Source organism: Asparagus officinalis, chromosome 5 (genome assembly GCF_001876935.1).
Source record: "Asparagus officinalis chromosome 5, Aspof.V1, whole genome shotgun sequence".
NCBI classification, from domain to species: Eukaryota; Viridiplantae; Streptophyta; class Magnoliopsida; order Asparagales; family Asparagaceae; genus Asparagus; species Asparagus officinalis.
Window position 1 is genome coordinate 110,154,560 of NC_033798.1, and position 24,919 is coordinate 110,179,478.

The 24,919-nt window shown below is 39.8% G+C and overlaps 2 long non-coding RNA genes across 3 annotated transcripts; both read right to left on the minus strand.

Moving 5' to 3' along the window:
* Positions 11,375-12,180, minus strand: LOC109840660. Its single transcript, XR_002246975.1, has 3 exons — positions 11,968-12,180; positions 11,787-11,891; positions 11,375-11,710 (listed from the first exon to the last, which is right to left on the minus strand). It is a non-coding gene; the product is annotated as an uncharacterized LOC109840660 (long non-coding RNA).
* Positions 13,969-24,709, minus strand: LOC109840659. Of its 2 annotated transcripts, XR_002246974.1 has the most exons (4): positions 24,601-24,709; positions 24,472-24,523; positions 14,664-14,834; positions 13,969-14,504 (listed from the first exon to the last, which is right to left on the minus strand). It is a non-coding gene; the product is annotated as an uncharacterized LOC109840659 (long non-coding RNA). The 2 variants fall into 2 exon arrangements; XR_002246973.1 differs by having other exon boundaries at positions 13,969-14,834.

Sequence of the window (24,919 nt, forward strand, 5' to 3'; positions counted from 1 at the left end):
AAACGTCAACGCATTCCATGGTTTACCAAATTTTTTTTAGTATGAAAACGATTGAGTACAGCTGGTCCAACTTGAAAACCGATCGATGCATGTCATCTTAGGTCTAAAGACTCGATGGTTCATGGGATTATGCATCTCACACAAACTATCACATTGCGATGTGTTCTTCATCGATGAGAGGGTCAAAGAAAACCTTTGTGTCTCTCTTTTGAAATCGGTCGTACGATGTTGCGCTCGCATTCTTCAATCCTTTCAGAGATCCACTAATATCACAGAAGACCATGGTCCATGAGGTTAAAGGAAATGTGGTGTAAATCTCTTGCAAAATAACAATTTACAAAAAAATACTGGGGGGGGGGGCGAGGGGGGGGGGGGGGGGGGGGGGGGGGGGGGGGGGCGCGGGGGGCGGGGGGCGGGGGGGGGGGGGGGGGGGGGGCGGGGGGGGGGGGGGGGGTGGGGGGGGGGGGGGGGGGGGGGGGGGGGGAGGGGGGGGCGGGGATCTACTGGGCACCCTCACAAAACGTCCAACGCATTCCATGGTTTACCAAACTTTTTTTAGTATGAAAACGATTGAGTACAGCTGGTCCAACTTGAAAACCGATCGATGCATGTTAACTTTTGCTTAGAGGACATCTAATCAAATTTATTGTCCCCCCGTTTGGTAAATGCTGAAAAACAAAAATCTACCGCACCATCACAAAATATAAATGCATTCCGTGCTTTACCAAACTTTTCTTAGTATGAAAACAATTATAAGTACAGCTGGTCCAACTTGAATCCATCGATGCACGTTAACTTTTGCTTAATTAGAGGACATCTAATCAAATTTATTGTCCAAGAGTCTTTATCCTAATCCTCATGAAGTTAAGAAATCTCAAAGGAAATCACTCTAAACATGTTGACAGCTTGTTTTCTATTAAAAAAAAATTCTCCTGCGCATTATTTCGATGACTTAAGAGCGTACAACGTGATGACGGCCTTACTACATAAATGAAATCGTAGGAGATACAACAGGTCAATGCCAGTTGCAACTGGCAGAGGCACAAGAGAAAGTCAATGATGCCATTGACATTTTCTAGTATAATGTTCAACGTGGCATCTAGAACACAAACAAATCTACAAAACTTTTAAATCTCAACAATGGTTAATCAAAATTAATTAATTAAATGCCAACGCCAATGTGAGTATGACCTCTCAATGGAGGCTGGTATGTAGAGGACAGAGGAACTTTCAAAAGAAAAATGCAGCCACAAGACAAACCAATCAAAGCACGAGGCTGCTCTCCCAATTGTTTCTCTATCACAATTTCAACAGCATCCACGTTCGACTTGTACATATTAGAACGGAGAAAAAAATTCATAGGGGGAGGCTAAATGTGTTCCGATCGTAAAGAATACATAAAAGTAATGAAAACAGGAAAAAGCCACACAAACGATTAAATAACTCGTGTAAGTAGATCACTGTGATACGAGTCGCTTCGCGGAATTATCAAGAGTGAGTTATGAAGAAAACAATAGAAAACACACAAAGAATTAAGCTGGGCGAAAGAAAATATCTTCTCTAGATTATGAGAAATAATAGATTATAAATCCCTCTCTCACAATCTCTCTAGATCAAAGAACAATCTCCCTGGTCTCTTTTCTGAATACAATCTCGTTAGAAAACCCTAGAAAAGTCGTGTTTTAAGATATATCAAACACAAAACCTGAAGCGAACAAGAAATTGAAAACCAGGCCCAGCCCGACTCGCGGTCGACCGCAAAACCCATCGCGGTCGACCGCAAAACCCATCGCGGTCAACCATGACAAACGACCGAAACTCAGTGACCGCAAAACCCATCGCGGTCAACCATGACAAACGACCGAAACTCAGTATCGACTATAGAGTTTGGCGGTCGACCGCGAAAAGTCCAGAGACTTTTCCTGAGTTGTGCACGTTCGCAGTCGACCGCGGCGTTACGTGCAGTCGACTGCTGGAAGTCCAAAGTGTTTCTTGTAGTTTTTCCTGTACTCTTCGACGTTGTTGCCTTCAACGACTTCGTCTACATCTCTATTCTCAAGATATCATGAGAATCATCTATCCTCAAGCTCCCATGAGGATCGCTAAGATCCCGAAGCAAGAAAAAAATACACCCGTATCATGGCTCCCCCCTTTAGGAACTTGAAGTCCCGTTCAAGTTAGAACTGAAGCTGAGGGAACTCGCGAGCCCCTCCTTCTCTATTGAACCACCTGGCTTTGCTAGGAACCTGACCTTGACGTCCGATCAAAAATGACTCCTTCGTTCCGCGTCTCGTCGTAGTCACCTTCCGCTCCAAAATGCAGTCTTCTTTGAGTGGTTCTTCTCTATCAAACCAGAAATCATCAACATGCGGTAAGATCATCTTGTCATCACCTTTATCATCCAACAATATGGCTCAAACAACTTTAAATACTTGGCGTTGATCACCGAATACATGCCTAGGTAAGGTGGCAAATCCAACTTGAAGGCGTTGTCACCGATTTGATCAAGAATCCGAAACGGACCATTTTGTATAGGCTTCAACTTCTTCTCTTCTCACTTTAGCCGCTCCTTACTCAACTTCAGCCACACCATATCACCTTTACCAAAATTACAAGAAACTCGATGTTGATCATGTTTCGCCTTATACTTAACCTATGATTTCTTCAATTGAGCTTCCACCATGGTATGAATATGTGCGATCTTCTCCAGAAATCGTTGAGCTCATTGTCTTTCACTCCCTTCCTTGTCGTCAGTCATAGATTTACTAGAAAACAAGAGATCGAACGGACTAGGAGGTAAAAACCCATAACAAGTCTCAAATGATGACTTCCCCGAAGATCCATAAATAGCTCGATTAAATGCAAACTGAAGATATGGTAAGCTCTCATCCCAAGTCTTGAGATGCTTGGAACTGTATCCTTTCAATATGTATACCATAGTCCGATTAACTACCTTTGTTTGCTCATTGGTTTGTGGATGAAAGGTCGTGCTCTTCTTCAATCTATTGTCCATCAAGCTCCACAAAGATTCCCAAAAGTGCCCGAGAAACCGGCTATCTCGATCCGAAATAATCGAATTCGGCAACCCAAAGTGTTTCCACACGTGCTCAAAGAATAATTGCGACGCACCCGCTCCGGTCACGCTCTTCTTACAAGGAATCAAGATCATCATCTTATTGAACCGGTCCACCACAACGAACAAATAATCATGTCTGCGCTTGGTTGTTGGTAATCCTCCTAAGAAATCCATAGAAATATTCTCCCACGGTCTTGAAGGTACCGACAATGGTAGATACAATCCTAGCTTCCTATTAGAAGGCTTCAATATGCAATATAGCTTACACCCTCCAACATACTTAGTGACATCCTCCAATATCTTCGGCCAAAAGACACGGCGTCGTAGATTGAGAAGCATCTTCTGAATCCCAAATTGACCTTGCACACGTGATGTATGTGCTTCTCGAATCCACTGCAATCGGTCGCCATCCTTCGGAATGCAAAGCGACGTCCCATGATATAACAAACTATCTTCACCAATCTCATACTCCCTCTTCGACCAGCCTTCGCTTGCTCGAACACAATACTGAAGTATCTATTGGATGTATACATCTGTACATACTCCAAAGGAACCAAGGGCTGAATGCGCGTCGCCACCAAGAGAGCCCTCACGGGTGGGCGAGATAACATATCAGCTAACTTATTCATTGTCCCCTTCTTGTACCTAATGATGATATTGAATAGCTATCAAATAGGACATCTATTTCATGTGTCATGCCTGCTGTAGCTTTGTCTGGACATGTAAAAACTCCAATGGCTTGTGGTCTGAGTGCACAACCACCTCCTGTTGGCCTTCTTATTTTAATGATGATTTATAAATAATTTACATCTAATATTATTTATCTAGTGTTTGTGTTTTATATTTATTCTAGGCAATATGTCGGAGGATGGATGGAATTATGTATTCACGATCATATCCAATGGAGGTTGGTGGAATTGTGGAGTGAAACAATACAATTCAAGTTCAAGATCCAAGTTCAAGCTTCATCCGCAAGTGTACCAAGTTGAGCTCATTGAAGACCTTCATCAAGCTTAGGTATATTTAGTTTAGGGTTTATATTATGTGTGTTAGTACTTTAAGCTCAATCATATACACACACATTTTAGTTTTGGTTTCTATGTATAAATATAAGTATATATATACATATATGTTTTCGTTTCCAAGTTTATGTAAATATAAAATTACATCTTTCATATTTATTGTTTTGGTTTTTCAAGTTTAAATATGAAACAATTGAATATAATTGGAAAATACATTTTTGTTTCATGTTTATATGCTTACATATGATTTTATCAATATCAAGTTTATATTTAATGAAATCATATTTATTATTTTGAAAAGTTTACAAAATATGCAATTTTGAGCAAATATTGGTTTATGGACCTGATAATACATTTTTACATCCTTTCCTAAGTCTATAATGCCATACAAAAGTTTCCAAAATTTTGTTTAATTCAATATGTCAAAAACATGTAATGTTTAGTTTCATGTTTTTAAACATATTTATAAAATGATGATATTTTACAAATGGAAATGCAATTTAAAAAATTCCTTTTGTAACATGTTCATTTATATGTTTATATACATTTCTCAAAGTTTTATTATTTTTGGACATCATTTGCTATATTTAACAAATTTTCAAAATCAACAAAAAACAGGTTCAAAACCTAAATTTTTCCTTGTATCAATTTGCGGTCGACCGCCACGGTCGACCGCCTTGAGTCCGGAGACTTAATATGTGTTTTGGCGGCTCTCGGTTGACCGTGATGGTCGACCGGATGAAGTCCAGAGAGCATCAGCTCTCTCGCGGTCGACTGTCACGATCGACCAGCTGTTGTCCAGAGCCAAAGCTGTGTTTTTTTGTTGCTCGCGGTCGACCGCGAGTTTCCCACGGTCGACCGTCGAAGTTACCGTTGGCTTCTAATGGCTATTTCCAGTAGCTGTTTTTGTGGGGATTTTTTGTTATTTCTTTGGGGTTTTTGCTAAAGTTTTGAGTGGGTATAAATACCCCCTTGCTCTAATCTTTCATGATGATCCAAGAAATATTTTAACAAAGTTTTAACAAGGGTTTAAGTTTTGTTTAAGTTTGTTTAAGAAGCTTTTATGCATTTGAGAGTTTGATTTTGTGAAATCAATTTCACAAGAGCTTGAGGAGATTATCTATTGGTGTTTGAGCATCCAACTATTCTCCCTCTATCTCTTGATCTATTGAGAAGTTTTCTAAACTCAATTTTTAGCTCTTTTATATATTTGATTATCATTGTTATTAAGCTAGAACTATATTGAGTTTAGTTTTGATTTATATCTTTGTTACACACACCCACATTGAGCTTATTGTATTTACATTCATAGTATAATTTGGGTTGTGGGTTTGTGACTTAGAGTGTGAGCTTGTATTGTGTTCTCATCCATATTAGAGAACAAATCATTTATTGTGAGCCTTAATTGTGAGAAACACTTTGTAATACACTTGTACACCGAGAGGAGTGTGTGGTGAGAGACGGGGTCGTCCCAAGAGGAGTGTGGTAGGTGGTAATGCCTAGAAGTAGGTTGTAATTCCTAATACTTGAGGGAGACACGGGCTAGAGACCAACACTTGAGATGGTAGTGAGTGTGATTACAAGAGTGTGAGATTGTAAAGTTTTTGGTGAACTAGAAAACCGAGTGTGAGGTGTAAACGTTATTCGGATGAGCATAGAAAACCTGGTTGTTATAGTGGAGATCTCCTTGAGGTGAGGAGCGGAGACGTAGGTCGTGAGGACCGAACTCCGTGATCATATTGTTTGTTTGAGTTTGCATTGGCGCACTTATTTTTTGTATTTATCATTATATCGCCTTTGTCAATTGCTCATTGTTTATATTACCCACTATCTTATTTATCATGTTTATGTTTATATCACCCTTAGTTTTATATCCTTGCATATCTCATTTCTAGGATATTTTTCTTTGTTCATATTGCTTATTCTTGCTTATAACATATTGTATATCTATCTTGCAAGAATAGTTTGATAATAAGTTTTAATTGGCATAAAATCGGATTAGATTAGCATAAGACTCCCTCCTCTAGGATCTAACACCTCCTTTCCTAACAAATACACCTGCTAATGCTTGATTACCTGATAAAGTGCATAAAACTCATTATCGTAGGTGGGGTAGTTCTGAATAGCATCCTTGAAAACCTCTGAATGGTACTCCACCGGCTTCCCATCCTGAATCAACACAGCGCCTATAGCATAACTAGAAGCGTCGGTCTCTACCTCGAATGTCCTCTGTAAATTCGACAATGCCAACATTGGTGCCTCCGAGATCTTCCTCTTTAATAACTGAAAAGCTTCCTCATGTGTCCTCCCCCACTCAAATTGAACCTTCACCTTCGTAAGGCCATGCAAAGGTGCCACATAAGTCCAAAAATACTGAATGAACTTGCACAAATACTGGCAAGCTCCTATGAAGCTTCTCACCTCCGTCACTGTCCTAGGCGTCGGCCACTTCATGATCACTGTTACCTTACTTGGATCTATCTTCCGCTAGCCCTTCCCCACGATAAAGCCGAGATACATCAACTCGTCCTTCCCAAATTCACACTTCTTCCCATTGAGCTTCAGTTGTCCGTTCTGCAGCACTTCAAACTATTAGGAATCTTGACCCTAAGATTAGTTTGTTTTGATGATAACAAATATTATATGTTGTGTGTATTATGGGCTAACATTTGTTTTGTAGTATCAGAGCTATATCAACAATTATATTCAAAGAGATACTCAAGACATAGATGAGTTCAAGGTAAAATGAAGCAAATAAGAAGATATACTTTATTGTCAAAATGTACTTTTATATTTTCTTTGCTTAGAAATTTGTACAAGCCTTGATCACTTACACACATGCACACACATAGTGTTAGAACACACTAACATATGCTTAGTGTGTTGGTTAACAATAGAAATCCCATATGTTAACCATTAGAGTTTATAGATATTGAGTGAGTCTTAAAACATTTCATTTACACCCCTTAGTAGTTTGAATCTAAAAAAACTCAAAAGACCAAACTTGTAGGTCTCTTCAATATCTTTCAAACAAATTGTAAATCACCTTATTCCGATGTCGGATGAGAAAGTTATAACTAAAATACTAAAAACAAAATTTTAGAATCTGTGAGTTTACAGTGTAGTCGACTACTATGCCTTGTAGTCGACTACTAAAGGGCTGTTTGGTTGATATATTTGGCATTGGGGGTTGGGCAGAAAGCCTGCCAAAAGTACTCTTTTGGCAGGCTTTCTGCCCAACCCCCAATGAGTTTACAGTGTAGTCGACTACTATGCCTTGTAGTCGACCCCTAAGCAATTTTCTGACTTCACAGAGTCTGTTTAGACTCAGTATAGTCAACTATTATAACTTGTAGTCAACTACAGATATAGTTTTTCCAGATTTTAGATTTTGAATAAGTGATTGTTTATAGCCGTTTTGTGGATGTTAATTGGGTTTAAAATTATGTCATTTCAGAGGCTATAAATAGGTTTAAACATCAGAAAACAAGCACCAAGTTTTGCACTTATAAGATTCACATATTATGTAAATGAACTCTCTAAATTTTTAGTTTTTCAATCTATTTTTTCATAAAAGAGAGTTTGTGATATTGTCTTTATTCCTATCATTCTTAGAGCTTGTTTAGACAATATTCAGAGAGTAAAAAAGATTGATAATCCACTGTTACACGTTCACATCCACATCAAGGCTTATAGGATTGGAATTATACATTGCTTCAAAGGAAGATTCCCTTGGTTTGTGAGAGGGGTTGATCTCTTGGTCTAGAGGTCGATTTACAATTAGCATGGTGTTGTCAATTGGATTTGTAAGTTGCATGGTCTTGCAAATTGGTCAGGTTTTCTTTTGATTTTATAAGGTTTCAAAATCATAGTGGAAACTCTCAAACGGGATTTGCTTGAGGACTGGATGTACACCGGGGAGGTGGAACCAGTATACATGCTTGTGTTTGTGATGTTCACTTTCTGAGATTACCATTCCTTCTTTATAATTTATAATCTACTTTGTAAACTCACCCTCTAGTGTTTAAGTGTAAAGCTTTCGTAGATTTTTATAAGAGCGCACTTTATTCTTAAGGATCACGATCCTACACTTGGTACATATACAACAAGTCAGACCCTATATTTGGTATCATAGCAAGGTGAAAGATGTCATCAACAAATACATCACAATTCAAAGAGGGACATTCCACACATGGACCACCTCTATTCGATGGCACGAACTACAACTATTGGAAGTGCCGGATGAAAATCTACCTCCAATCAATTGGCTACGAACTTTAGAACATTATGGAAACAAAATATGATAAGCCAACTACTCCTTTCACGGAATGGACTACATCTCAAAGAAACAATGCAAATTTGGATTCTAAAGCAATTAATATCTTGTTCTGTGCACTTGACAAGAATGAGTTCAACAGGGTGTCAACGGCTACATCTGCATATGACATTTGGCACACACTTGAGGTAATTCATGAAGGCATAAGTAAGGTTAAAGAATCTAAAATTTTTATTCTTGTACACATGTTCGAATTATTTAGAATGAAGGAAAACGAGACCATTGGAGAGATGTTTACAAGGTTTATTGATATCACCAATTCTCTCATCGCTCTTAGAAAAGTATACACTCAAGTGGAGATGGTGCGGAAGATACTTCGTTCTCTTACTCCATAATAGGAAAAGAAAGTTACTACAATAGAAGAAGCAAATGACTTGTCAACTCTTACAGTAGAAAATCTCATTGGAAATCGCATGGCCTATGAAGTCTATAAACACTTCTCTCGACAGTCTCACGCTTCTTGGTTGGTGAGTTGACGAAATGCTATTAGAGTAGTATTTGAACATGCATTCACACTCTGAGCGCGTGGAGGACCTAATACACCAGTTGTTGGGTTGGAGTTGGTTGCCTTTGGTGCCACAGAAGCTGGTTGGGAGCGAAATGATTGGCTCGGTTGCTTGTGTAACCGATTTTGTTCCTCGATTAGTCGAGTGACTCCTATTGTATCTGCCAAGGTCTTGGGTTGCTTAATTTTTATATCGAGGCGAATGTCATCATGAAGTCCTGCAATAAAACAACCAATGAGAAAATTTTCGGGTAGGCCGTCAACGCGATGAGAAAGCTTTTCAAAAGCTTCCTGATAAGTTGCAACGGTTGAGTCTTGTTTAAGCCGAGTTAGGGCTTCCGATGGGTTTTCGTAGTCTGTTGGACCAAAACGGAGAAGGACAACTTTGGTGAATTCATCCCATGTAAGTGGTCCGTGAAATTTCGTCAACCACCGGTGCCATTGTAGGGCGATGTCATCAAGATAGAAGGATGCTAGCGGAACTCGTTTGTCAGAGGTGATATTTTTGAAATCAAAATATTGTTCTGCTTTGTAAATCCAGCCAGTTTGGTCCTCACCCTTGAACCTTGGAAAGAGCAATTTGAGGTGTTGCTGACGGTGGTCATTATTGGTGGTAGAACGAGCAGCCTGTGGAGAATGTGAGGATTCTCTAGGAGCAAATGGATTAGTTTCAAGATTATTAGTATGTGGGCTCCGGACGATTTGTAGAGCTTGAAGTTCTGTTAACACCATTTGGAGTGTAGCATTAATTTTATCAAAGTTGGACTCATGTCGTGTTAAGATTTCATTAACCTGATTATGGAATTCGGCATTCATTTTGCCGCGAGTATCCATGGTCAAAACTTGGCTCTGATACCAATGATGAGGTTGAATTTGATAGAGGAAGAAGAAGAGGAACAGAGGAAGAAGATAAAAAAAAAGAGCTAGAGGATAAGCAAACAAGAATTCTCATTCATACCATCATCTCCATTACAGCAACTATATATAACTACACTAATATTATCTCTACCCACTAACACCACTCTTCTCTCTATAGCTACCCACAAAACATAACTATCTACTAAGTAAAACACAAGTTATACAACTACCCACTTATCCACGTTGTGAATGGTGGTGGCACGTATCACATGCATACAACAGTTACTCTTTCTATAGCTACCCACAAAACATAACTATCTACTAAGTAAAACACAAGTTACACAACTACCCACTTACCACATTGTGAATGGTGGTGGCACGTATCACATGCATACAGGAGTTTCTCTCTCTCTCTCTCTCTCTCTCTCTCTCTCTCTCTCAAAATCTCTCAAAATATGTTAATAAATGGATCGAAAAAATGTTGAAAAGTGGATTGAAAAATGATCCTGATATATATATGTTTGTGTGTGTAGTGTTGGATTAATGCAACCAAGAACCTTATATTAATTATAAGGTATTCACTCTAATGATGTGGGAACCTGATTTAATCAGATTGTGGTATGTATATACTCTATACTCACTAGTAGAAAAACGAGCAACCTAGATGAAATTTTTTGTCTAGGTTGCTCCACTATCCATCTAGGTTGGTTCACCTAGACAGAATTCCATCTAGTTTGCTCCGTCTAGTCTGTTTTTGTCTACGTTGATTTAAACTAGACAAAAATCTGTCTAGATAGTCAAACTAGACGGAAATCAACCTAGACGGAAATCTGTCTAGGTTGGTAACCTAGACGGATTTCCATATAGGTTGTAATAATACCAACCTAGACTGAATTCTGTCTAGATTGATCTATCTTAGACGGAAATTCCGTCTAGGTTGATATTTTTACAGTAAAAAAATTATTTGCAATTTTTAATTCCCTATACAATTACATTATATACATGAATACATCTAACCATCCAAATATAATCAAAATTCATAACAATTCCATTAATAACCAAATATAATTAAACCATCCAATGCACATATCCAACAATTCTATTATACACAATTCACATATCCAATCATCCAATCCAAAATATACATCAACCAATTCCATCCAATATATACATCCAATCACATGTTCACTAGTAATACACATGAATAATATAGGGTACACGACATGAATAAAAATAGAGTGCTAACAAATAAAACTGTTTAATTTATTAAAAAATAAAAAAACCTCAACTATCATCGTCGTCGATAGCATCTCTATCCTGGTTACGAGAACGGGTACTGCTCCCTCTCATATCTCCACTCTGAATGTGGATGATCTTATGCTTATGTCGGGTGAAGCTCCAACACCATGCAGAGGATATCTTCTTCTCCTATTATTAGGGAGAAATAAAATTAGATTTTTCTTTCGAATTCAATAATGTAAACAAATATAAATAGGAACGTAGCATTCAAATTGAATCGATTTTTTACCATACATACCTATTATGTCCCATTACGTTCTGTGTGAGAATGATGTTCTCCTCTGTAGAAAGCATATGAAGGTTTTGGCTCGCCTTGTTTCCCCTCCTGCGACATCCTCATTGATGCAGCCTCCTTGGATGCAGTCTCAAATCCCGCCTAAAACACAAATATATAGTTAATTCAAGGTAAAGACCATATTATTTGTGTTCTAGTTTTCTCGTAATATTAACAACGAAATAGAGTTAATAATACTACTTAAGATATATATAAGTCTCACCACCAACTCGAGATTTGCCTTGATCTTTTCCTGATTCTTCTCCTCACCCCTATACCTATCACGGAAAGTACCATACGCCGTTTTTACCTTCAAGTGTATCGGTATTTTTTATTTTCCCTGACATATTATATATTTATGAGATTTCGTAATCATACTAAGCATTAAGATCATTTAAACTTTAAATGATATATACCGTATCCTGGCAATAAACATCCTCCAGAGTGGCATAGGAGTGTGCGCCTAAGTGGTGGTCATGCAGCTTTTTCCTTCTATTCTCTGACCCTTTCATCGATTTATTCTTTAAAAAATATATTTTAGTAAATATGCAATGAAATAATATCTTAAATTTATAAAGTAGTTTTTATGAAACTAACCTTGGCGGCATCGTTGTCCCAATACATGAGGAGAGCCGTGAAATGAACCTCGTCAACTCGGTCATCGAGGTTTAAAAACTTCTACCAGTCCTCTTCATATCTGTCATAGGTAAAGTGTTTGATCTCATGCTTCCATTGTTTGAGGACTGCTTCAACCTTGACATTAAACACATAATTCCAAGCCCCCTCAAAGTCCTCAAGGCAGAAGCATTCCTGTAGATTTACATACACATTCAGTTAGGATAATTTAATATCAATTACTAATTATTAATAAATAAAAAGCTAAAGCAATATGTAGTTACTATAAGCTCAGTCCATATCGCCTCGTATGCGGTCCATGATAGTTCTCGGAAGTGAAAATAAGGGTTGATAATAAAAATCTGGAGTACTCGGTACATCCCTCATATAAGTCCTTTTCACTATCTTCTAGTAGCTCCATTATTCACTTAATTTCCGTGGAGGAATACATATCATCAGTATTTTCGGTACTTTCAACATCTCCTATCTCTTTAGCTTCAACTTAGATAACTACAAGAAATTACGTTTTTAACGAAGGGATTTCCCTTCGTTAAAGAGCTGAAAACATTCGTTATTGTATGCCAATGACAGGAAAAAATCCATTCATCACCCGTCGTAGAAGCCTTCTTCACTAAAGTGTCACGAAGGTTATAATACCTGTTATTATAGAGCCTACAATGATGGAACATATTACCGTCGTTCATATCTACGACGGTAATTATCACTGTCATTACCATCAGTGACGGGAACTTTTTACCATCGTTATTGTAAAATGACGGTTTTTTATTCTCGTTGTTGTTGTGTAATGATGGTTTTGTACTCCCGTTGTTATTGTTTAACAACGAGTGACAACCCCGTTGTTGAAGACCAATTAATGATGGTTGGATATCATCGTAAAAGTTCTCATTGTGGGTAATTAATAACCCATTAACGATGGTGCTTTCCCTTTATTGATGTACTAAATACGATTTATGAAACTGTCATTATAGACTATAAAATTTTAATATACATTAATGATAGTTTTTCCATTCATAGGAAACTATCATAGAAAACATTCATATTATTCTCAACATGACACTGAGATTCACAACACAAATATATTAAAAATACCTAATAATGAATAAAAGGGAAAACAAAAACTTCATTCATTAATAACATCAATAAATAAAATTACATCTTCCTCATATATTCAATACTAATAACAAGAGTTAATATCCCAATTGTTCTAAAAAAATACATGAAATTATCTAAAGCAAATTAAAATAAAAGTCTGGGAAAGACACATTTTTTCATCTCTAATCATTTTCAAAAAAAAAGACTCGAGCTACCCCCTCTCCTAATCTTGGATAGCCTGAAAAATAAAAAATATCACATAATTAAGAAATATCAATTAAGCAAATATTGTTTGATTAAGTAAAAATCATATTTTTCTCTAGTGCAAGTAGTCAGTCATAAAAGTATATAAGAGATTTTATAAAAATAATTATCTAGTCTTGCACATGTTCTCGAGTTTGAGGAGTCAATGAAGTATTAGATTGTTGCCTAAAAAAAGTTCATGCATAGGTTTCACTTGTGACTCTAAGTCAGACATCTTTTGTTGTTGATGATGTTGTTGTTGCTCCTGCTCATCTAAGCGTTGTTGAAGTATCTGGTTCTTTCTCTTCTCTTCTATAATTCGTGATTCCAGATCAGATCGACTAGAGAGTGGTCCTTTTAAATCTTTCAAAGTAGTCTCGCCACCAAATACAGTGATGTGACCATGAGATTGCTTCCCTCAAAAAATTTAAAAGTATAAGATCTGAATACATGCTGGGTACCTCGAGTCCTCTGGTCATTCTCAGCATCAGCAAATAAATCCCTGACATTTTTCTCTGCCTCGTCAACAAATTTGCTTAAGACTTCAGGCCCATTGACAATCTAAATTCTCCCAAGGTGTTATTAATTAATAAGTATGCAATAATTTTTTTTAAAGGAATCAACCTCGATACCAAAAAATATTGATACAAGCTTCAGCATAGCACTAAAATAGTACTACACGTAAATTCTAATGATGGGTAAATTCTTAAGCCATAAAATGAATTCATTAACCTTCTATATACTAGTTTTTGCTATACAGAAAATTGTAGAACTAATTTTCACTGCAAGCAAGTAACAGCGAACAACTAACAGCTTTATGAGACAAACTAGTGGAAATAATAATACAAAACTTTGGTTCCTTCCCATTTAATAGTTTCCCTATTGACGATCGAGCCATAAGGGTTTTGCCGGTACCTGGAGCCCATAAAGCAGCATTCCCTTGACATGCTTGATACCCAATCTGCAGTATATGACCATCAGTCATTATCACATATATGCAGCAAAAACTTCTATCCCCAATTCTGTCAGAAAACTCGAGAAGCAAATGCCCTTCTGAAGATGTCAGTGAATTCCTCACTTAGTCCTCCTATCCCCAGCTTCTGAAGGTTAAACTCTTTCTGTCAGAAAATATTGTCGTTAGCAGCTTCACGTTGATTAATTACCTGCAGAAAGACACATTACAATAAATATTGAAGTTACCATCACAAAGGATCAGCACTATCTAGTATAATAGAGAATTTGCAGGGGGAATAAAACAACCTTTTAATCCAGAAGATAAGAAACACCACATGGTGAATAAAAAGAAAGAAAATAGATGGTACCTTAATCCCAGAATTTGGAATAGTTTCAAAAACAATGTATGTATCAGGAGTAATACTTCCTCTCTCCAAACCTTTAGATTTATCAGCACCTTCAACCATAGCCTGATTAACTGTAAAGATATAGTTTGCTCCACATAATTCAAATAACACTCTCTGACCCACTGTCACAACCTGCATGTCATGTGAATACCTCTGTATTAAGTAAGACAATAACAACTTTGTTAAGGAAGTACACAGATATACAATTAGTTTTCAGTCATTTGAGTTCCAAATATCCCAAAAGAAAGTAGCTCCTAACAAGGCAAAAAGACTGCAAGTAATGGAGAAAAACTGTGCAAATTTGAACCACCACAGAGGACAACACACTACTGTTAGTAATTAGAACAAATTCTAAGCACCTTCAGTTGGGAGAAGAAAAAACTTCTGTACACAAGATATTCACAAAATGACCTCTCATGAACTTTCTAAACAAAGCTTGAAATTTTTGTTTCAGTTTAGTCAGCTCATGAATTCTTTTCAGAGTAGGTTTCTGCCTCCATCAGTATTATTATTCCGTGGTGTTATGGTAATTCATCATACAGAGATAAAGAGGTCGAGAGAACGTCTCCATAAGCTTAAAGAGGGCGTGGTTCAAACCAACTCAGAGGCTCAAAAGCCCAGTCAAGGTCAGATCTCTCGGCCAGCTGAGCAGACAAGCCACCGTTCGACCAAGGGTCATTATGACCGACTCGAAGTGCGAGATCAGTCGCCCCCTCGCAATTAAGACTACTCCTCGAGCAGACGACTCGACCATATGCTCGACCCAAGGCTCGCTCGACTATCGGGTCGGCAAATCATAATGATGGCTCACAGATCAACCCGCCTCGACTAAATGGATAAGATCCGACCAAACTCACTTCAGATGTCAATCAACACAACAGTATTGACATGTCCCATCAAGATCTCCATTCTGACAAACCTCGTGCCTAAGTCGATTATTCTGCTTATAAGTCACTTCTCAAAGATTGCCATGATGCTCTCCTGTGCACGAGTGACTCCTCCTCTAATCGTCAGCCGCCATCTGGAGAGAGAGGGACGACTAAGAAGCCGGCCTATTCTATGCCCTGCCTCTTCTGACAAATCCAGAGTATTGAGAAGTCATTTCTCTCCTGTACCTGAGTAACCTCCCTTCCAATCGTCAGCTGACATCTGGAAGGAAAAGGATGACTCAGCAGCTCTATTGCTCACCTCTCAACATTCATGTGTATAGTCAAAGCCGAGGGTCAACCTCTCAGAGATAAGGGACTATAAAAGGAGGAGAAAAGAGGAACGTAGGGGGCAAGTTTTTTTGGGAAATTCTTTTTCACAAAAACAAGGAACCTACCTTGGTTAAAAAAGAACTAATAAACTCTCAAAAGAGTACGCTCCAAGGACCTCAATGGCCCAAGGACCTTCCCTCAAACCCCACTCAAGCTCTCAAACTGACTTGACCGTCGAAGGTACTACGGGGAAAACGGTCCCCGTCCTCCCAAGGGTTTCTTCTTGTGTAGAAAAATCAGGAATTCCAGTCAAAGGATCGGGCGTAAAATCGGAGGGGGAGTCGGTCCCAACATTCATCCTCTCCATTCTCCTCAGCGTTGCCAGGATCGAAACTACATCCTACGACGGAGACCCCTCATCGACTGTTTGTTCACGAATATCAACAGTTTGGTGCCCACCGTAGGGCCTACTCTCTTCTCTGAGAAGAAATGCCCAATTCTAAGACGGTGCCTGATCTTGTTCATCCTTGAAGAACACTAGAATCGCACCATTCAAGCTAAACAAAGCCTGGAATCGCATCATTCAAACTAAGGAGGATTAGCCTATGGCTATGAGGAGCCAATGTAGATGTAGCCCTCGAGGGCTCCAACAGCTTTATGGGGAGTGTTTGCCAAGTAGAACCCCGAAAGCCCTCCTAAGAAAAGACACACCACTATGGTGCTTGTCTGGCTTGAAAATGAAGCACATGCTTCTAATTGCCGCCACAGATGAAAAACCCCGCCACTTGAACAGCCAAGAAGCCTGGGGTTGGATCGCAAACAGAACCCCAATGGTTACGACAGTGTTATTGAGGCGCGCGCCCCGGGCGCGAGGCGCTTCAGCCTGGGCGAAATGCGCCCCGCACGCGAGGCGGGGCGCTGCACACAGCCTCGCGCGCGCCTCGCGCGCCTCCCTCGCGCGCGCCTCGCGCGCGCCTCGCATGTTATGTAACATACTCTTTCTTCTATTTTTTTTAAATAATTTACATAATTACATATTTATATCATGTAACATACTCTTTCTTACTAGTTGCTAATCTATTTTTATCTTTTCATGTTTAACCTATAAAAAGGAAACAATAATTAGTAATTTAATATACTTGTTTGCTAATTGTAACTTCCTTCTCTAATTAGCATGCTAACTAGCAAATTATGAACATGTAAATATGTAATTGTTACATTCATTCTTTATCTTTTCAAGCTAAGTAGCAAATATCAAATAAGAATACTAACTAAAAAATTATAAACAGTCATGTTTGTTAATTATATTTCTTAGTCTTTTTATGTGACAATTTATAAACATATGCTCATAATTGTTAATCACTTAATTTGATGATTTAAATACATGTTTCTTGTATCTTTTTTGTTACTTTAAAAATTCAGTTAGCATAATTTGATGATTTAAGTTGATATTCTCATAATTTTGGATGTAGGTAACTAATATGTTGCTTATATGTTTCTGTCTTATGATGTTGGCAAATATTAATTTGAGTTATGCGCCTCAGTTAGTGAGGCGCGCGCCTTGTTGTGCGCCTTGCGCATGATGCGCGTAAGGGACCTTTGCGCCCCGCATTGCGCCTTGCGCCTCGATAACACTGGGTTACGATCAAATCCAATATCACTCAAGCTCCCGTCGGTAATGACTCCCCTAAACAAGGAGCAGCGATTAAGTCTGTGGTCGGCTCCTCGGACCATCACTGCCTTCAAAGGAGAGTCTTTCCTCACCAAGGATAAGATTGCGGGAAAAACTCAAGGGCTCGCCATCTGGTCTTCTTAGGAAGATTAACAGCCCCGACACCCCAGCAAATGCTCAGAACCGCCAGAGTCGAAGTAAGACCTAGTGGTCGAAGAATGTGACTTGCACTCCCCCTACGAGAAGGCTCCTCCCCTCACAAGATGGTCTGACCGTCGCTATCCTTGAAAACCCCAAGGAGAGGTCATGATCCCATCAAATTCTAGGGAACAAAGCTTTGGAGCATGGGGTTCTCACCAACAAGAAGCCCCCATCACAAAAGTTGCCTGGGGCCCCTCCGTCGAGCAACATCTTCCAAAAGCTCAAACAACGAAATATCGAGCTTAACAGAGCAACCGACGGTGGACAAGCAAGATCTGTTGAAAATCATCATATCCACCATCGACCAGCAAGGACCTCAGCAAAAACTCAAAGTTCATAAAGGTCCTTGACAGGTGAGATGGCGAATATGTCGACAGCTCGACGACATCTAAAGCCAAACAGCTCACCATCAAGAGAGAGAGCAATCCCTGATTTTGGGCGTTCCTCAGTTTAGCAACAAAGACAGCCAATGGAACAACAGCTTGCTCTCAAAAAGAAACAGCCAAGGAAATCTTCGTCTCAGTGACCCTGTCCCTAACAGGAAGCCGTCTCCAAAATGCATTTGAGCAAAGAAACAAGATTTTGACATCACACGAGCGATGAGAATGAGTGAATTGTACTCTATCATGTATAAATTTCAAAACAATCAATGAAAATGTCAAATGAAAAGAAAGACATCAAAATACCTGGTCATCTAGACGATCGACTTCTCAGCCAGCATCAAGACCTTGGTACCTTCTCAGGATAAAACCAAGGTAAAACGATTTCTCAGTCGGAATAAAGTCCTTGATACTTAATCTGGGTAAAACCAAGGCAAAACGACTTCTCAGTCGGTATCAAGACCTTGGTACCTAATCTGGGTAAAACCAAGGCACGACGACTTCTTAGTCGGCATCAAGACCTTGGTACCTAATCTGGGTAAAACCAAGGCACGACTTCTCAGTCGGTATCAAGACCTTAGTACCTAATCTGGGTAAAACCAAGACAAAACGACTTCTCAGTCAGAACAAAGCCCTTGGCTCTTCCTAACGAATAAGTCCAAGGCAAAAACGACTTCTCAGTCGGCATCAAGACCTTGGTACCTAATCTGGATAAAATCAAGGCACAACGACTTTTCAGTCAGCATCAAGACCTTGGTACCTAATCTGGATAAAACCAAGGCACAACGACTTCTCAGTCGGCATCAAGACCTTGGTACCTAATCTGGATAAAACTAAGGCACGACGACTTCTCAGTCGGTATCAAGACCTTGGTACCTAATCTGGGTAAAACCAAGGCAAAACGATTTCTCAGTCGGAACAAAGCCCTTGGCTCTTCATCTATGAATTAAACAAGGCACAACGACTTCCGAGTCGACTCCAAAAACACTTGGCTCCCTATCAAGAGTAGCCTAAAGTATAAAGACTCCACAAATCGACAATCAAATCTATGGTTCCCCGCCAAGATAAACCAAAGGCAGACCCAGGGTCAACTTCCATAAAGTTATTTTCCGACCAAACAGGAAAAACAAAGACATTGCCACCCATCCCGCGCAGGGTATCTAATCGATAAGGATCAACACTCTTCATGAAAAGAAAATGGAGCCATGACATGGTCAACTGTTCTATCAAGCCTGTGTAGTTCTCAAGAGCAGAAGACAGGAGAAATCATTGCTCATTCAAGCAGTTTCTTACATTCTTCACCAAAAGACCAAACAAGGCCTAAAAAAATATTCTCTAAGGCTCAACATCATTGTCCCCAGAGTCCTTCCTCATTTTCTTCAAAGGCCTCCTGGAAGAACTCGACCCCTCTGAGTCGGTCCCTCTTTTACAGACCTTCATTGGTGGAGAAAGGGTCATCGCTTTGGAATCAGAGAAGGACGAGGAGGACCACCCCATCTCAAGAAACTCTTCTCTATCCAGAGCTTTGGCCTCCTGAAGACCGAGGCAATACCAAAGCTTCTCAAGATCTCCAGCCTCGTGATCGCTAAGAGCCCTCGGCTCCAACACTTTCTTTTGCACCTCAGGCCAACCTGAGCAGGACAAAATATTGTCGACGCCAAACACCTAGACGAAGAACCTTTTCCATTCTTTGTCTAGCTCTGGAAAATCACCCCGACAGTGGAAAAAATAATATGGGTCTCCCTCAGAAGACCCCACACTAACCACGTGCCCCAGCAAACTAATGCTGGACACCACTCCTGCCTCAGAGCAGGTGTCTATAAATGCCATCAAGATATAGATAGCGTGGGGATGGAACTAGCAGTGGGAAACCCACAAAGTCGCAAAAATCTCCCTTACGAAAGAATGCAGCGGAAGGCGCAATCTACACTGAAGGTGCACCCAATAGAGAGGTACTCGATCCTCTCATGCATATGTACCGGAGTAAGACTGTTCGGTCCCCCTATGGTCATCGCTCAAGGAATGTCGTACTCATCATGCAACCGAGTTGCTTCGTTCAACGTCATTCTCGACCTAGATAGAAACAAGACCATGAGTTTTTTCTCACAATCATTCTGAGGAAAGGCCATACTAAGATCTCTTGAGTCGAAAGAAAGATTGACGAAGAAAAATGTTCTTGGTGAAGAATACTCTTTCAATAGCACCAAGAATTATTTATAAGCCTCCAAAGGAGCATGCAGAAGAATTCAAGAGGCACCCTCCTAGAGCAATTAAGGAAGATCCATTTTAAAAATCGAAAATGAATCGCTCGGGAAGGATAACCGCCACTCGTAACTCACATCAATCAATTGGTGAGTATGGCACCTTTCACTCTACCCACGACGCCTCATTTCCTAAAAAACGGTTCCCAATGCCGACCATCAGAGCATAGAGATTGACAGTTAGCAAGACCTACGCCACGTCTCCAGCCACGATCAACTAGCCAAAAATCCCCAAGATATGGAGCAAACTTGTATCTATTTCACTCGGACCCGACTAAAGTCAACTTCGAATGAAAGGGGCCAACTGTTATGGTAATTCACCATACAGAGATAAAGAGGTCGAGAGAACGTCTCCATAAGCTTAAAGAGGGCGTGGTTCAAACTAACTCAGAGGCTCAAAAGCCGAGTCAAGGTCAGATCTCTCGGCCAGCCGAGCAGACAAGTCACCGTTCGACCAAGGGTCATTATGACCAACTCGAAATGCGGGATCAGTCGCCCCCTCGCAATTAAGATGACTCCTCGAGCAGACGACTCGACCATACACTCGACCCAAGGCTCGCTTGACTATCGGGTCGACAAATTATAATGATGGCTCGCAGATCAACCTGCCTCGACTAAAGGGATAAGATCCGACCAAACTCACTTCAAATGTCAATCGACACAACGGTATTGACTTGTCCCATCAAGATCTCCATTCTGACAAACCTCGTGCCCAAGCCGCTTATTTTGCTTACAAGTTACTTCCTAAAGATTGCCATGATGCTCTCTTGTGCACGAGTGACTCCTCTAATCGCCACCCGCCATCTGGAGAGAGAGGGACAGCTAAGCAACCGATCTATTCTATGCCATGCCTCTTCTGACAAATCTAGAGTACTAAGAAGTCATTTCTCTCCTGTACCTGAGTGACCTCTCTTCTAATCGTCAGCCGACATCTGGAAGGAAAATGATGACTCAGCAGCTCTACTGCTCACCTCTCAACACTCCTGTGTATAGTCAAAGCCAAGGGTCAACCTCACAGAGACAAGGGATTATAAAAGGAGGAGAAAAGAGGAACGCGGGGGGTAAGTTTTTTTGGGAACTTCTTCTTCACAAAAACAAGGAACCTACCTTGGTTAAAAAAGAACTAATAAACTCTCAAAAGAGTACGCTCAAAGAACCTCAATAGCCCAAGGACCTTCCCTCAAACCCCACTCAAGCTCTCAAACTGACTTGACTGTCGGATGTACTATGGGGGGAACGGTCCCCACCCTCCCAAGGGTTTCTTCTTATTTGTGCAAAAAGATCAGGAATTCTAGTCAAAGGATCGGGCGTAAAGTCAGAGGGGGAGTAGGCCCCAACATTCATCCTATCCATTCTCCTCAGCGCCGTCATGATTGAAACTGCATCCTACGACGGAGACCCCTCATCGACTGTTTGTTCACGAACATCAACACATGGGATATAATGAACAAAGAATCATAATAAAAACAAAATGCTTGTTTTGTTTCTCCTAGACTCTCTCACGCCCGTGCACTGGTACCCTTGCAACTTCCATTTGTATAGTCAAACCTACATATACTTTCAGGCTTGCAGAAAGAGGCCGGAGTCGACAATCCAATTACATCTTAGAGAAGAAACCCCATACATGCATTCTACCAAACCCAATCCAACCCCTCCACACCCCCCCCAACCCAAAAAAAGTAAAGAAAAGAGCAAAAAAGCCAATCAAACAAAAGAGAAACTCTTGCAACATATTATGCGTGACATTACCTTACCTGGTCAGAAAATCTTTTTCGCAGCTTTTGAGCAACATCTATCTACAGAGTAAATATCGTAATATGATCAGAAAAATATTGAACTCAATAGATCAAATAAGATCATAATATAAATAAGTTCTCGATCATCTCGAGAAAGCTCACTTCTTCAGATCTATAAGTCTTTTTAACAAACTTTAACTCCGCTGAAAGCAATGCCAGTTCAAAATTATCTGACAGGATAAACTTGATTTCGTAAATCATAATGGGCAATAAGAAGATTAATAAAAGTATAACAACCAATATATTAAAAAGGAAGAGGAGGCGACGATGGAGCGACACTGGGGCGACGACGGGTCATGGGGCGGTGTTGGCGCGGGCTGGGGCAACGATGGCGCGGGAGAGGCGACGCTGGGGTGCGCACTAGGAGCACAGGGTGACGGCTGGGCGGCGCTGGCCGCTGGGGCGATCGCTGGCAACTGAGGGCTGATGCTGGGGGCCGACCAGACTTCGCCGACGGCTACCGGCTAGGATTAGGCGGAAGAAGCGACGAATAGCAGAGGATGAACAGTAACGTGATTTTGTTATCTAGGGTTTATTAGTTTATTAGTTGCGGTTAGAAGGAGGTTTGAGTTTCGGGTTATCTATATTATTTTGATTAATACTCCTGTTATGATTAGTCATTATGATTAATGAAGGTAACTGAATCCTTCGCTTTTCAGGAGACCCAATAACGGTATTAGAACCAAATTAATGAGGCATTTGAAAACCATTATCCCATCTCACATCATTACTCTAATATTTGTGATCACTCAATGAAGATTTTTAAAACCGTCGTTATTTTATACACATTAATGACAGTTAATGATAGTTAAATAGTCCTTTCACTAATTTTGATCATTAAATACCTGATTTCTTGTAGTTATCGTCTTCACTTTTATCTCTGATATCATCTTCGATATTATCATCGACATCATATTTTGTAGGTCGAGGAAAAATATCATTCAACATTGTTTTTGTGTCATCTATCAATTGGCCACCAGACGTACCAACACGTACATTTGGATCCTCATCTTCAGTGATATCTTCCCCATGATAGTTCTAATATTTATATTTTTTATCAAAACCTGATTTCATTAGGTGGATCCATATATCATTCCTATTCAGCAGCTTCATATTCCTACACCTACAACAAGGACAATACATAGCATCGTTTTTTAAATTTCTCGGATTCATTTCAGTATAACGCATGAAGGCGTCACATCCCTCCTTATATCGTGTGTCACGAAATCTATAAAGTCGTGGGATACCTATCCATGATTTGTCAGGAAGTATCATCATCTGTAAATTATATATAATTATTAATTACGATTAATCTCACAACTACTAGTACATTCATGACTCTTATGCATTCAACACACATCAAACATACGTTCATATATCATTTAACTAAGTACACATATCTAGCGGCTGTCATAGGAAGACTTCTATCCATTAAGAATATAGTCGTGCTTGCATCCAACTTCGTATAATTTGTATATTTTCATTTTTTGAAAATTTCGGCAGCACCTACCCGTTGTTCTCCCTATACACTATGCGGATGTTATTATGCGTATCAACAATAGCCTGAAATGCAGAACAGCATACGCTTATTGTACACGGAGAACAACGAATACGTGCTGCCTAAACTTTTAAGAATAAAAATATACAAAGTATACAAAGTTAGATGTATACACTATTATATTCCTAACCCGTCCGAGAAGGGCAGATCCAATAATTACGAATTTCAGTACCAATTCTTTATTCGTATAATATAAAATAAATGATCATTTCCGGGAGAAGACTTCATCTTCTACCCAAATATGAGTCTCTATCTTATATTATAAGTCCAAAGAATTGGCCATAATTATTGGACGAAGTCTAGGGATAACGTTATTTTTTTATTCACCTAAATTGGATTATAACACATTATTAAAAATTATAATGTGTTATATATCACTCTATTTTTAAAAAAAAATTATTTCACATATTTTCACATCACAAACTTAAATATTCATATATACTTAACTATTCACAAACTTAAATATTCATATTATTAATTCAATGAGTTTGATGGAGACTACATTCTGTTAGTCCTCCATAAACATCAACATGTATATAATTTTGTCGAATAGAAAGGAAAACTATCTGCATTCCACAATATTCCACTCTTCGATTTCACACATGAATGAAACCATACTAACCCTCCATTCAAATGTATTAATAACCGTTCATTGATAATTCCAGGAAATAACCACGAAATTAATAAAAAATTAGAAATTACCTTAAGTGTTGCAACTGGAAGAGGGGGGCTGGATGCAACGCAGGAGAATTTTCTGTTTGAGGAGAAAATCTAGGGTTAGATGGTCAAATTAGGGGTTAGGGTTTTGAGGAGAGAGAGGAGGGTACTTACAAGTTGTTGGCCGCGGCGGTGGACGAGGACGAGGAGGGCGGTCGGAGATCTGGGGTAGGAGGGCGGTTGTCGGTGGGTTAGGGTGAGCGCCGAAGGGGGAGCGTGGCGGGGGGGGTAAGGGTGAGTACCGAGGAGGGGTAGGCGCGGAGGGGCGCGTCGAGTGGGGGCGGGTTAGGGTGAGCGCTGAGGAGGGGGGAGCGCCGAGGTGTGGGCGCGGCGGTTAGGAGAAGCGCCGAGGGAGGGAGCACGCGAGGTGGCAACGAGTTAGGGTGAGCGCCGGGAGGGGGTTGAGAGGGGGATTTGGGAAGGGGCAGTGGCG